Below are 15,568 nucleotides of genomic sequence, written 5' to 3'. Positions count from 1 at the left end.
TGGAAACACTCCAGTCTTCAACAAAAAAACTATTATATAAAGTTAACAATAATTAAATGCTGATATGAAGTCAATAAATCTTATGTTACACAATAAAGAAAATGAAGATTTTTTAGTACAAGTATATACATGCACCAACATGTTTTAAAGAAGGAGGAAATACTCATGACAGTTACAGTCTTCATTTCTCCAGCTGATCATATGGTCATAGCTGGTACTGATGACTATCTATTCCTTTTGGTTCAGCAAGCACCTAAGCAAGTCAAGGCTTTTTTTCCTGGTTGAGTAACCCAAACTTTCATTCCTGAAGGATCTGGGCCATTTGTAGTCCTGCCAAGATTGGGCTGTTTTAATTTCCAACTGATCTTAATCACAGGGCATGGTAATACTAAGAGATGCCCTGATGGATCTCCTGTATTCCTTGCATACTCTTGCTCCCCTCCATTGTAGAGTAATAGACTCATTTCATCTTGATATCCTGGTCAGTCTCCTCAGCCAACACTGTTAACTCCCTTCTTAGCCAGTTGACTTAAGAGAAACCCAAAGTGTCCAGGTGGTAATCTTAACTTCCAATTTATAGAATTGTTGTTGTGTCTCCTGATGGCAGCCTTCCTCCCTCTGGAACTGACTTCTAGGCCAGCAGAAAGTAATGCTACGTGAACAGGAAGCAAAATTTTGCTAGAAGATCACTAGGGGTGATGATGAATAAAGCCAATTCCACTTCCACACGTTGATTCCTGGACCCACAAATCCTGGTTATGGGAGAAATAATACCATATACTGGAAGCTGATTCAGAGCATACATAGCCTTCTGGAGAACTTTTACCCAGCCCTGAAAGGTATTGTCACCTAGTTGGTGATTTCAAAAGCCCATTCTACCAGCCTGTTAATCCAGTTGCTTCAGGATGATGGGGAACATAGTAAGACCAATGAATTCCATGAGCATGAGCCCACTGCTGAATGTCTTTAGTCATAAAGTGAGTGCCTTGGTCAGAGGCAATGCTGTGTGGAACACTATGACAGTGGATAAGCATTCTATGAGTCCACAGATTGTAGTCTTGGCAGAAGTGTCGCATGTAGGATAGGCAAATTCATTTCTGGAGTAAGTATCTATTCCAGTGAGGACAAACATCTGCCCTTACCATGATGGAAGAGGTCCAATACAACCAATCTGCTACCAAGTAGCTGGCTGATCACCCCAAAGAATGGGGGTGCCACATTGAAGGTTCAGAGTTGCTCTCTGCTGCTGGCAAATTGGGAACCCAGTAGTGGCTGTAGCCAGGTCAGCTTTGGTGAGTGGAAGTCCTTGTTGTTGAGACCATGCATAAACTTCATCCCTGACACCATGGCTATTTTGTTCATAGGCCCATTGGGCAATGATGACAAGGGTGGCTGGGAAAAGAGGCTGAATGGTGTCCACAGAATAGGTCATCCTATTCACTTGATTATTATTAAAATCCTCCTCTGCTGAGGTCACCAGTTAGTGAGCACTCACATGGGATACAAATATCTTCATGGTTTTGGACCACTCAGAGAAGTCCATGCACATATCTTTTCCCCAGATTTCTTTGTCACCAATTTTCCAATCATGCTTTTTCCAAGTCCCTGACCATCCAGCCAAACCATTGGTTATAGCCTATGAATAAGTATATAATTGCATATCTGGCCTTTTTTCCTGTGCAAAGTACACAACCAGATAAACTTCTGGAAGTTCTGCCCACTGTGAAGATTTCCCTTCACCATTTTCTTTCAGGGATGTCCTAGAAAGGGGCTGTAGCGCTATAACTGTCCATTTTCGGGTGGTGCCTGAATATCATGCAGAACCATCTGTGAACCAGGCCCTCGTCTTCTCTTCCTCTGTCAATCGATCATAGGGAACTCCCTATGAGGCCATTAGTGTAAGGTAGGGAAGAGAAAGTAGGATGGCAGGAGTAAAGACCATGGGTGTTTGAGCCACTTATGTAACTTACTTGTGCCTTCAGGACCTGTTCAAGCCCGATCCTGTATATACCACTTCCATTTGATGATGGAATGGTGCTGTGCATGACCCACTTTAGAGCTAGATGGATCAGAAAGCACTTCATTCATAATAGGCAGTTCAGGTTGCATGGTGATTTGATGACCAATAGTCAAACGTTCAGTTTCCACCAAAGCCCAGTAACAGGCCAAGAGCTGTCTCTCAAAAGGAGAGTAGTTATTTGCAGAAGATTGTAGGGCCTTACTAAAATATCCTAGGGGCTTCAGCTGTGATTCACCTATAAGGGACTGCCAAAGGCTCCAAACACCATCCTTATCTGCCACTGATATCTCGAGCACCAATGGATCTGCTGGGTTATATGGCCCAAGTGGCAGAACAGCATGCACAGCAGCCTGGACCTGTTGCAGAGCCTTCTTCTGTTATGGACCCCACTAAAAACTGGAAGCCTTTAGGGCCACTGAATAAATGGCCTGGAGTAACACACCTGAATGAAAAAATGTGCTGCCTACAAAACCAAATAGACCCACCAGGCATTGTCCCTCTTTCCCAGTTGTAGGAGGAGCCAAATGCTGCAACTTACCCTTCACCTTAGAAGGAATATCTCAACAGGCCCCAAACCACCGGACCCGTAGAAGTTTTACTGAGGTAGAAGGTCCTTGAATTTTAGTCAGATGTATTTCCCATTCTGTAGCAAACAAATGTCTCAACAATAAGTCCAGTGTGTTTGCTACTTCTTGCTCACTGAATCCAATCAGCATAATGTCATCAATGTAATGGATCAGTGTGATATCTTGTGGAAGCAAGAAGTAATCAATATCTCTCTGAATAAAATTATGACACGAAGCCAGAGAGTTGATATATCCATGAGGTAGGACATTAAATGTATACTGCTGGCCTTGCCAGCTGAAGGCAAATTGTGTCTGGTGGGCCTTATGGACGGGAATTGAGAAAAAGGCATTTGCCAAGTCAGTGGCTGCATACCAGATAACAGGAGATGTGTTAATTTGCTCAAGCAATGAAATTAAATCTGGTACAGCAGCTGCAACTGGAGTCACCACTTGGTTAAGCTTTCAATAATCCACTGTCATTTCCCAAGATCCATCTGTCTTCTGCACAGGCCAAATGGGAGAGTTGAATGGAAATGCTGTGGCAATAACCACCTCTGCATCTTTCAAGTCCTTGAAGGTGGCACTATTCTCTGCAGTCCCTCCAGAGATGCAATCATGTTGTAGATTTACTATTTTTCTAGGTAGAGGCAACTCTAATGGCTTCCATTTGGCCTTTCCCACCATAATAGCCCTTGCCTTACCAGTCAAGAAACCAATGAGGGAATTCTACCAGCAGCTAAGTATTTCTATGCCAATTATGCATTCTGGCACTAGGGAAATGACCATAAGATGAGTCTGGTGACCCAATGGACCCACTGTAAGTCATACCTGAGCTAAAACTACATTAATTATGTGAACTCCATAAACCCCTACTTTAACTGAAGGACCACAATTATGTTCTGGCTCCCCTGGAATCAACATCAGCTCAGAGCCAGTGTCCAGTCGTCCCTGAAATTTCTGATCATTTCCCTCCCCAATGCACAGTTACCCTTGTAAAAGACTAGAGATCTCCTTAAAGAAGGATGGGAGAAATATTCATAGCATGAATTGTCAGTAGTGTAGTGGAGTCCTTCACCAAGGGGAATGCCCTCCCCTTCATTCCAGGAGTTCTGGATCTGTAAACTGGCTGAAGTCTGGAAATTTATTGAGGGGCTGTAGTTCTGTCCTTTATAATTCAAATTAGTCTTTTGTCCATTGGACCTAGAAGTTTTCTGCTTATATAAATTAAGTAGTTATGCAGATTTCCTATCAATTTCACTTCTAGAAACACTGTGATTATTTAGCAAATGCCAGAGCTCTACATGAGTCAAACTCTTCTTGTTACTGCTTTTCCTCTGCTGTCCATTACAGTAGCTAGGCCCACCTTGCCTTTGATGGTTGAGTGCCACCAATTAGCCCCTGCCACCTTGGAATCCAATTATTCCCATTGTATCAACATGACTTATCACTGTTAATGTTGACCTTGATAACCTTACTGAGATAGTTTTTGTTAGGTTTGTCCACTTTCCCCCTTTACTATAGTGTATTATTTAGAAGGAAGTTACTATGTGCAGACTCCATTAATGAATGAGGGTGTTATGCTTCACCTCATTAAGAGTGAAGTATCTAGATAAATTATTTGGAATTTTTCTGTATAGGAAATTTATCAGTTCAACCCCATATATTTATTCAATATTTGTTTATATCAAAATAGACTCATGGATTTTATCTTTTATTGGATTAAAATCCTCTACTACTTTATTTATTTAACAATTGTGACTAAATTGGTCCAGCTTTGACCTTCATAAACTTTTCTAGTTTACTATTGTCTCTCTCATACTTCCAACATGGTAGGGTTGTTTCTTTGTTTTGAGTACTTGCTTTATGTAGGACTACAAGCTTATCTCTTTTAGAAAGTAGGATCCTCTTTTTTAATTCAGTTTGCCCATCTCTGACATTTGAATGGAATGCTTAATCCACTCACATTTAATGAAATTAATGATGTGGCTTGACTTACATTTACCCTTTTCCTATTTGATTTCTTGTATACTTTATCTTTTTGAGTACCTCTTATCTTTCTTTACTTCTTCCTTTTCTTGTAAACCAATACTTTCATATCATTTTAATTCCTCTGCTGTTTTTTTACCCATATTTTTGAGCTTTTCATAGTGGCTGCTGTAGTTTTTATGTATATGTTTAACTTTTTACAATATATTTTTGGATAATACTGATTTCATTTCAGTAAAATGTAGGAAATTTTAGCCAGATTAGCTTCATTTCCTTACACTTCCTTTCAACTAACATTATGCATATAAATATTTGTGGTTTTATACACACACACACACATTTACATAAATTTTTGTAGTGAATGTCTACTAACAAAAACAATCTCAGTTTTTGTTTATCTCACACTGTCCTTATTTTGCTTTCATTTGTAAAAGATTGTTTTGATGAATATGAAATCTTGATTTACAATTTTTTCTTTTAGAACTCTGAATATGCCATCTACAGTCTTTTAACTTATTGTCTCTAACAAAGAATAATTAACATTGTTAGCATGTACGATAAGTTGTTTTTCAATTATAGCTTAAGTAATACTTTCTTTGCTTTGACTTTCAGCTCTTGGACTGTGATGGGCAGAGATTGTGCCCATATATTTCTAACCCTAAAGAACTCCATCCTCTGATAATAGAGTAATGCGTGAATGAGTTGCAGCCCATTCTCCATCTTCCTTGCTTTTCACATTTTATCTTGCTTGGGTCTCTCTCACACAATTAAAGATTAGTAGTCAACCAGTGACCTGTGGAGAACTTATCCTATTCATTTTATTGTTCTTTCATATTTAGGAACTCTGCATCAATTTATGGCCTTATACTTGCACAAACCAAACTCAAACATTGAGACAGCAAAGATGCAGGTTTTTCACCCTCCATCCAGAATTGAGTTTGACTGCTGTGGCAAGAAAGCCACTTGTTTTCAAGATAAAGTTATAAATCTTGAAAATATAGCAAAGTTCATGTTGCAGAGAGTCAGAGAGCAGGAGCAGCCCTAAGCAACAAAGGCCACTCGTTTTTACCATTCTCATTTAAAGCATTTAAATCATTCTCAGTGATTGTTTTTGAAAATTTTATCCATTTCAATCTTTGTTTTCTTCAGAGAAGAATCACATATCCTCTTTGGCACCATTATTCGAAGTCATATTATTATTAAATTATTGAATGATGTTTTGTGAAACTGATGATATAAATAAAATGCAATGCCAAATCATAGGAGAAAGAAGGAAGGGTCCAAGTGTCCAGCACTTAAATGAAAATTAGAAATTAATATACATTTGTTTAAGATACATCCTTGTTCTTCAGAAACCTCATGATTAGTACTTTTATATTAATAAAACTTTATGGCTGCTCTATAAGCCTAATTATATATGCAATCAAAAATTTATTATTTATCATAATTTATTAGTTACAGATAAGAATTATCAAGTTTGAACATAAGTACTGCACTTGTATAAACTGAAAGTGTAAGTGACATTTTGTGGATTCTGTAAAATCATAACTCTTAAAAACCTGCTTAGTTTGATTTAGATCTTTAGAATTGGTATGTCTCATTATATGGTAGGAATGTCGTATTTTGTCTGTTAGTAATAAGAAAAAAATATTTGATATATAGTATTTTACAGACATAAATCAATCATGGACTCTTATGTATACACCGCTATTCTTGAATAATTAATGGTATCAAAATATCATGGTGACGTCCTCTTTGCTTTATGTGTATTTCTTGGTTCCCCCTAATTGGAAAACTACACAGTTAGGGAAAATTACCCCAAAATTATATGACAGTTAGATAAAATAGAATAGATATTACAATAGACTGTATGTATTTTGTACAATATATTCTCAGCCTTACTAAGTAACTGTATTAAAAATTTAAAGATCTACAGTACTTTGGAGAAAATGGAACAATTTAACTGAATGGGGAAGGAAAATTTCCTTGACATTTTCTAAGGGTTATCTCCTATTATATTAAGAAAGTGTGGCAGAATTTCACTAGAGCCAGCAAAAGAGATGAAATTTTGCTTGAAATCCCAATCTCCAGTCCAGGAAAGGTCTTTATTATTTAGCCTTCAGGAAAATGAAAGTGACAGATTGCAACTCTCAGTAGATACTGACTCCTTTTATGCTTCCTCTACTTTTTCCATTCCCAGTAGGATAGAAAGCTGATTAAACTCTGACTCCAGAATGTGAAACCAAGAAATTTTATAACTGTGTGACTGTCTTTTGCATGCATAAATGTTGCCATGGTGATCAGAACTTGACATTATAATCTGCATTAGTGTCTCTAAAATATGGTTAAGTAGGGTAGTGTCAGAAAGCTGATATTCCTTATTGTATCTCTTAAATCCCATCATTCACTCTGTTTTTTTTTTTAAAATCTTCTTATTTTTAGTTTGCTGTTTCTATTCCTGTATAATGTGGTATATGTCAGAGAAGAGGAATGTGTCAATCTCATTAAATTATTTTAATAGGTAAGCAAATAATGTTTTTATGGGTGGCAGCATTCAATTCAGGACATTCTCTACAAAGGTATCTGGCATTGAAATGCTTATGTTTAAATATAAAACATCAGTAAAGTAGACAAAAGTTATGGGACTCCCTTAAGACTTACCATACTAGAGGGTATTTACTTATTTTTCTAATTTTTCCTTCTCAAGTTCAAATCAACAGTCAAATCATACTCTATTTGGTATTAATTTCTAAAGGTATCAGTTGCAGAGCTTTTGCATCTCAGTGCCTTAAGGATTAATTTTGACAAGTGCTTTCAGGCACACCTTTCCAGAGCCATTGGGTCAGTCAAATGAGCAGCTAAGATACATACAAGAGCAGTGTACTTGATCTTTAGATAACTAGGTATTACCTAAAAGCCATCAAAGGGCATTTGGCAGTGAAGCTACTTATTGAGAATCCTTACCTTCCACCCTAAAACAACAATGTGATTCTTCTACTTTATAGCTGTTTCAGTGCTTAATTTCTTCTGTATTCAAAGAAAGTTTTAACATAATATAAATCTTTGGAAGATGAATGGGTTGAGCAGGTGTTGAATTTCATTGCACAAGTGTGGGATACTTTTTTTTTAAGAAAAAAATTAAACTCCATTTCTAATTGATTGACTATTACTGTCCTTTGGCCTATTTCTCTATCCAGCTCTTTGTGCTCACAGTATAACTATGTAATATTACCTTTCTTCACATGATTACCCTTCTTTTTCTTTTCTCCATAGATTTGTAAGCTCTGAGTTCTACTGCTTACTTTATCCTTTAAGGAAAAAATTTATCAAGAAGTATTTACAAATGTTTTCTCAAATTTTATTTATTTATTTATTTATTTATTTATTTTTGTTTTTCTATGCCTGCCAGTTTCTGAAGGAATTAACTGGAAGTCATATTTGTAATACATGCTGTCTTATAGAGAACAGGTATTTCTAGATATAGTGCTTTAAGATTTTAAAATATTTTCAATTCAATGACATATTACCCAGATCTATCTATTTAGTGAAGTTTGGGTACAAGTGATGCTTAAAGTTTAAATGATTATTTTGGATGATCTATCAATATATTGGTATGTTTCAGTCTTCCACATTGCTGCTTTAGAATGTTTATTTGACAGTGATGTAGACAGAATGGAGTTATGAGAAAATAAGGGTGAGGAGAGAGATCCAAGATGGCTGATCACTAGCAGCTTGGGATTGTAGCTCCCAGTGAAAATGCAAAGAATGAGAGGACAACACACTTTCAGATGCATTTTTGTTGCTCATGGACTAGGACATTCCCAGTGGAGGAGCCCCACGGGTCATCAGCATGACTCTTGCGGCCGACATGGCAGTTTTGCTGGCACCTCAGCGTGGTGCAGAGTAAATGGGACTGCGTCCTCTTTTGGCCAGCGTTTGGAGCTCCGGGAAGGCAGAGTTGCCTATTCAGCTGATTGAAGGACAGACTCAAGAAGGAAGCCAGACTGGACAATCCCAGGCAGAAAAGCACCATCAATCTTAATGCCGCTGTTTTAGCCAGCACAGTGGGTTGCTCAGATTCTAGCACTGCGAATCAACAAATTGAACATCCACTCAGAAACCTAACTAGAAAGTCAGTAATTACAAAGATGACAGATGGATAATTTATAATGAAGGGAAGAAACCAGCCTAAAAAGGCTGAGAATACCCAAAAATCAGAACACCTCTCCCTCTACAGGGGATCACAGTTCCTCATCAGCAACAGAACAAGGCCTGATGGAGAATGAGTGTGTTACATTAACAGAAGTAGGCTTCAGAAGGTGGATAATAAGAAACTTCTGGGAGTTAAAAGAACTTGTTCTAACCCAATGCAAAGAAACTAAGAACTTTGAAAAAAGGTTTGACAAAATGCTAATGAGAATAGACAATATAGAGAGGGATATAAGTGAATTAATGGAACTGAAGAATACAATACAAGAACTCTGCAAAGTATGCACAGGTTTTAACAGTTGAGTTGATCAAGCAGAATAAAGGATATCAGAGGTCGAAGACCAACTTAATGAAATAAAACGAGAAGATAAGATTAGAGAAAAAAGGATAGAAAGGAATGAGCAAAGTCTCCAAGAAACATGGGACTATGTGAAAAGACCTAATCTATGTTTGATAGGTGTACCTGAATGCAATGAAGAGAATGAATTCAAGCTGTAAAATACTCTTCAGGATATTATTCAGGGAAACTTTCCCAACCTAGCAAGGCAGGATAATATTCAACTCCAGATAATACAGAGAACACCACAAAGATATTCCTCAAGAAGAGCAACCCCAAGGCACATAATTGTTAGATTCACCAGGTTTGAAATGAAGGAGAAAATGCTAAGGGCAGCCAGAGAGAAAGGTCGGGTTACCCACAAAGGGAAGCCCATCAGACTCACAGCAGATCTCTCAGCTGAAACCCTACAAGCCATAAGAGAGTGAGGGCCAATATTCAACATCCTTAAAGAAAAGAACTTTCAACCCAGAATTTCATATCCAGCCAAACTAAGATTCACAAGTGAAGGAAAAATAAAATCTTTTGTGAACAAGCAAGTACTCAGAGATTTCATCACCACCAGGCCTCCTTAACAAGAGCTTCTGAAAGAAGCATTACACATAGAAAGGAACAACCAGTATTAGCTTTTCCAAAAATATACCAAAAAGTAAAGAACATCAACATAATGAAGAATTTATATAAACTAACGGGCAAAACAGCCAACTAACATCAAATGGCAGTAATAAACTCACATATATTATTATTAATCCTAAATTTAAATCGACTAAATCCCCCAATCAAAAGACACAGCCGAAACCCATCGGTATGCTGCATCCAGACCCATCTCACATGCAAGGATACACAAAGACTCAAAACAAAGGGATGAAGAAAGATTTACCAACCAAATGAAGAGCAAAAATAAATAAATAAATAAAAAGCAGAAGTTGCAATTCTCGCCTCTAAAAAAAGAGATTTTAAAGCAACAAAGATCAAAACAGGCAAAGAAGGTCATTATATAATGGTAAAAGGATCAGCGCAACAAGAAGAGCTAACGATCCTAAATATATATGCACCCAATACAGGAACATTCAGAAACATAAGACTTATAAAGAGACTTAGACTCCCACACAATAATAGTGGGAGACTTCAACATCAATATTAGATAGATCAATAAGACAGAAAATTAACAAGGATATCCAGGACTTGAACTCAGATCCAGAACAAGTAAACTTAATAAACATTTATATAACTCTCCACTTTAAATACACAAAATATACACTCGTATCAGAACCACATCACACCTAGTCACAGGTTTAAATGAAATATTTGTTGACTACTTATTTGTTATTTTCTTCCATCAGTTTTTCCTGTCTCCATTATTAAGCACAATTATTGGCATAAAAGAGGTTTTCAATACCATTTTTAGACTGCATTCTAGCATTCTGCATAAAGCTACACTCCCGTTCTCTCTTCCTCTTCCTCTTCCTATTTCTTCCTCTCCTTCATTTTTCTTTCTCTCTTACTTTCTTTCTTTTTTCCCTTATTTTCCTTTTTAAATTTTTTTTTTTTTCAAAAAATACAATACCCATGTGTGGGAAAGGAAAATCAGATTAATCAGTATATTTCTTATAAGATGATATGTGTTCTCCAGAATTAAATATGGGACTGAAACTTAAGACTACTCTTCCTATGAATATCAAAATACTCCAATTTGGTACCATTTTGCCTCCCCCAGAATAAAGCATTTTAATAAATTATTTAAAAAAAGAGAAAATAAGGGTGATTAATATTGTGACCAATTATTACATTGCCATCAAATTTCTTTGCAATAGCTTTGGGAGTCTGAGTCCATACAAAGTATGTATTTTTTAAAATGGTGGGTTTTTACAATTCTTTTCAAGATGGCTGGCTAGCGCAATAAGATGGCAGTTTTTCTCAGAAAGAAGAACAAAGTTACTTATGAATATGTAAAACACAAATAAAATGTTAAGGAGAGCGATCCAGAGCTCGTGAGAAAACTCTTAGGAGAAAGCTGGGGCACAGAAAAAGGAGGACACAAGAGTGTGGCAGAGATCAAAAACCAAGGGACTTGGTGTTCTGATAAAAGGGTAGGTGGATATATTTTTGGATCCCCTCACTTCTGAGCCATATTTCTGATTTCTGAATTATCAGAGAGCTTTTCTGCCCTTGCAGGTTGAAGGCACAATGTGGGCAGCAATTTGGGAATTTCTTGAGGGCATTTCCTCTCCTACCCCCAGAACTGAAGTGTGGTGGCATGCACCATATGGGATGCACACCTACTGTGGGACCGTTTCCTACCCAGAGAACATTAGCATTTATGTCTCCACGTGACCAAATTTCCCCAAAAATATTTCCTAGCACTGCTCAGATTGTGGAAGACCCACAGAGCTGGCTAGACCTTGAGTAGCTGTAGGATTCCTGGTGATGTGGCCCTTGGGGTACACTGCTCCTAGAGGAAGAGAAAGAGAAAGTGCAGCATGCCAAGTGAGGACACCTAGAGCCAGTGGAAACCAAAGTATTAACTTTCCTGTACCTGAGCACTTTTTGTTTATGGGCAGATAGTGACTTCATCTTTTCCAGTGGAGATGTAAATGCTATGCTCATCTCTATGGGGAAAGAGTGTGGTTCTACTCCAGCAGGCAAGTGGCCTCAGTGCTCATGAATGGACATGAAGATGTGGACTTTCCCTCTGCTCCCCTGCTGCAAATGCTGTGGCTTCTCCCATGGGTGATTAGGCAATGGGCCACTTGTGGATGGCCATTCCTGGGATATTAGTGGGTGGCTGTGCCTCCACTGGTGGTGTGCCCACCAGGCCTGGGATTACACAAAAGACAGGGCCCTTCCTCCTCTTTACGTGAAGTGGCAGGATTCCTGTAGTGGAGGACAGGTGAACAACAAAGCTGTCTGTTTGGGGCTGTGGAAATAGATTCCACACCAAAGCCATACTGATGGATGCCACAGGGCAGGCATCCTCCACAACTCTCAGCTACATTGTGGCAGTGTCTCTCTGAGATGAGAGCTTGAGCCCTGGGATAGGGATGAGATAGGGAAGTTGATTCATTTCCTGTCTTCCCAGATCATGAAGCTGGGGTACCCAGCTCCCCCTGCCTACAGAGACCTCAGCACATTTCACCAGGAGCTACCCCCAGGCCCACACCAGGGATGGTATTTGTCCTTGCCATTGGGGTACAAAGAATGAGCTTGGCAGTCCAGTTCCACCTTCATTTGTTCCTCATGTGAAGGAAAGCAGAGAACTCAGAGCACAGGCATTTCACAGACAAGCTCATTGCCTGAAGCAAAAACAGCTTTTTCTAGTTAACAGAGATCAAGCATATACCCATGTGCTTCTGCTGTAGCCATCTCTTACCTGTAAGCACCACTTACTGACTTGCCAGTTGAGTTGCACAAATCAAGAAATGCACACCACTGAGGAATGACATAAGTTGACTGAGACCCCTGCAATCTCAGGCCTGCAAAAGGCAGTGAGTCTACTCATAAACCAGTACATTGGTACTAAAATCAGCATTTAAAAAAGCTACTGCACAAGGATATCTATGCCCAAAGAACACATAATGAGCTTTGCCACCGAAAGCTCCCACACTAAAGTGAACCAACCATACAAAACCTACATTATAGGCATATCCTCCAAGGAGAGAGTAAACCCATCCAAAAACAAGTAAATGAAAAAAAAAAAATCATGAGATAGGTTTTTTTTCAAATAAGAAGGAACCAGCAAAATAATCCTGGTATACTAAAAAAGAAAATACAATATAATAAAACTCTCAGTGGATCTCACAATCTCTCCAGCATGGGATCCTAATCAAAATGAATTCTTGGAATTATTCAAGAAATAATGCAAAATGTTAATTTGAAAGAAGCTAAATAAAGTCCAAGAGAATGTAGACAACCAACACAAAGAGATCAGAGAAAAGTTTGCCATATGAATGAAAAATTCAATAGAGAAAGCAATATTTAAAAATAGACTTCTGGAAATGAAAAATTCATTGAAGAAATTACAAAATACAGCTGAAAACTTTATCAATGAACTAAACCAAGAAGAAGAAAGAACTTCAGAGCTTGAAGACAAATTATTCAAATTAAGCCAGACAAAAATAAAGAAATAAAGAAAAAATACTTTTCTAATTAATATAATTTTCAAATTATAGATGATGTAAAATACCAAATCTACAAGTCACAGGAACTCCTGAGTGAGAAAAGGAAATAGTAGTCAAAGGTTTGAAAAACACATTTGAGGAAATAATTTAGGAAACTTCCTTAGCCTTACTGGAGATCTATCCATCCAGTTATTAGATGCTCAGATAACTCCAATAAGATACACTGCAAGACAGACTTCACCAAGGTATGTATTCATAATACTTTATAAAGTAAACATGAAAGAAAAAATTCTATAAACAGCAAGGAAACATGGTTTAATCTCTTATAAAAGAAACTCCATTAGCTCAACAGTGAACCTCTCAGCAGAAACCTTGCAAGTCCAAAAAAGATTGAGGTTTTATTGTTTGTCTTTTTCAAGAAAAATACCATCAGCCAAGAATTTGGCATCCAGCCAAACTAAGTTTAACAAATGGCGGAGAAATAATATTGTTTCCAGAGGAGCAAATTCTTAGGGAATTTGCCATCACCAGACTGATAGTACAAGAAATGCCCAAGAGAGTTCTAAATATATGATGGTCATAGTCACCATCACAAATGTCAAAGATTATAACACACACAGGTTTTATAAAAAGATTACACAATTTAGACTACAAAGTAACTAGGTGACAATTATCATTACTGCAGGCAGAAGACCTCACATATCAATATTAACCTTGAAATACATCCTTATATATATAAATTGTAGGAATGGATTTTATTTTTTAAAAAAAGAATACAGCATATTGCTGTTTGCAAGAAACACATCTAACTAGTGAAGACATTAGAGACTCAACAAAAAGGGATTAAAAAATGATATTTTATGCAAATGAAAACCAAAAGTAAGCAAATCATCCACACTGAAAAAAGATAAAGAGCATTGTCATGTAAATATAAAGGGATTAATTAAGCAAGAAGATGTAACTATCTGAAATATATATGCACCCCAAATTAGAGCACTCATATTCATAAAACAAATACTACCACAGCTAAGAAGAGATAAACAACAATAGTTGGGGATTTCAACATCCCACTAATAGCAATAGACAGATCACTGAGGAAATAAAGACAACATCAATAAAGAAATCTGAGATTTGAATTGCATTCTAGACCAAATAAACCTAAAACAGCTACAGAAAATTCAGCCCCCAAATTGCAGAATTACATTTTTCTCATCAATGGATAGAACATTTTTCAAAACAGACCATTGTCAAGGTTCAGCGGGCAGACCTTCACCCCATAACAGATGAATAAATTTACTCAGACATGGATTTTCAGTGAAAAAGCAGGCTGGAGTATCTGGGCCACTCACCTGAAGGAGTTAATGGCCACTGACCTCCACTCTCTGGCCTTCCTGGCCGTTATTCAGCAAACATTAAATGACAAAGGCTTTGAGTCACCACCACTAGAGGGTAAAGATTACAGGCCATGTTCTGAGGACTAAAGCAAACAATATTGATGGGTAATTTCCCTGGTTGACCTCTCCCTGACAGAGCCATTTGGTAAAGTAAATGCTTAAAGATTAGTTTTAGGACCACATGAGTATAAAAGTTATTCAGATAAACTCTTTTACGTTCTTTTGTTAACTCTTGTTATTAGCTCAAAGAGAATTAGGCTACTTTCAGCCATAATTCTATCCTGAGGCTTTTACAAAACATTCTGGCCTTTCAAGAAAGTCTGTGACTACCAGTCCGACTACGAGCTCCCCTTTTAATGCTGCAGGCTTAACACAGGGTCCCATAGCTGGAGCATGTCCCTTGTCCTTTTTCCTATTTATTGGATGAGGGGGCTCGGGCAAAACCTCCATTTCTTCTTTGTTATCTTGGCCTGGTGATGATGTAACTGGGTGTTGCCCTTGTGCATAATGCTATTTAAGAATTCTCCCCACTTGTTGCCAGACCTTTATGTCTTATGTGACTTCTACCGGAAACCATGGGCTTTGGGAAACAACAGTTTGCATTATATCTTTTAATTGAGTCTGTGAAACTGAGGCTCCACTAGCTTTAAGCAGATGTTTCAGTATTTTCATATACTGTTTCTGTTGTGCTGATAACTGTTATCCCATGATGAAAACCCAGCCTGAACATCCCTCCAAATTCGGATATACCAACTGGGCTCAAAAGAATTATTGACTATGCAGTCCCGTTTTCCTTCATATTTGGAGGTTCCTTCAGGTTCCATTACAGCAAAACCTCAGATGGGGAACCACTGATGAGTCTCTTTACACGTGGCACCACTGCTGGGGTCTGACAGAAAGACCACTACCCAATAACAGATGAATAAATTCACTGAGTC

At 37.8% G+C, this 15,568-nt stretch overlaps 1 pseudogene; it reads right to left on the bottom strand.

The window, feature by feature from the left end:
* Positions 1-652: 652 nt before the first annotated feature.
* Positions 653-15,080, bottom strand: LOC128931502 (uncharacterized; annotated as a pseudogene).
* Positions 15,081-15,568: the final 488 nt, after the last annotated feature.

This window comes from Callithrix jacchus, chromosome 3 (genome assembly GCF_049354715.1).
Source record: "Callithrix jacchus isolate 240 chromosome 3, calJac240_pri, whole genome shotgun sequence".
Taxonomy (NCBI): domain Eukaryota; kingdom Metazoa; phylum Chordata; class Mammalia; order Primates; family Cebidae; genus Callithrix; species Callithrix jacchus.
This window is presented reverse-complemented; position numbering and strand designations above follow the sequence as displayed.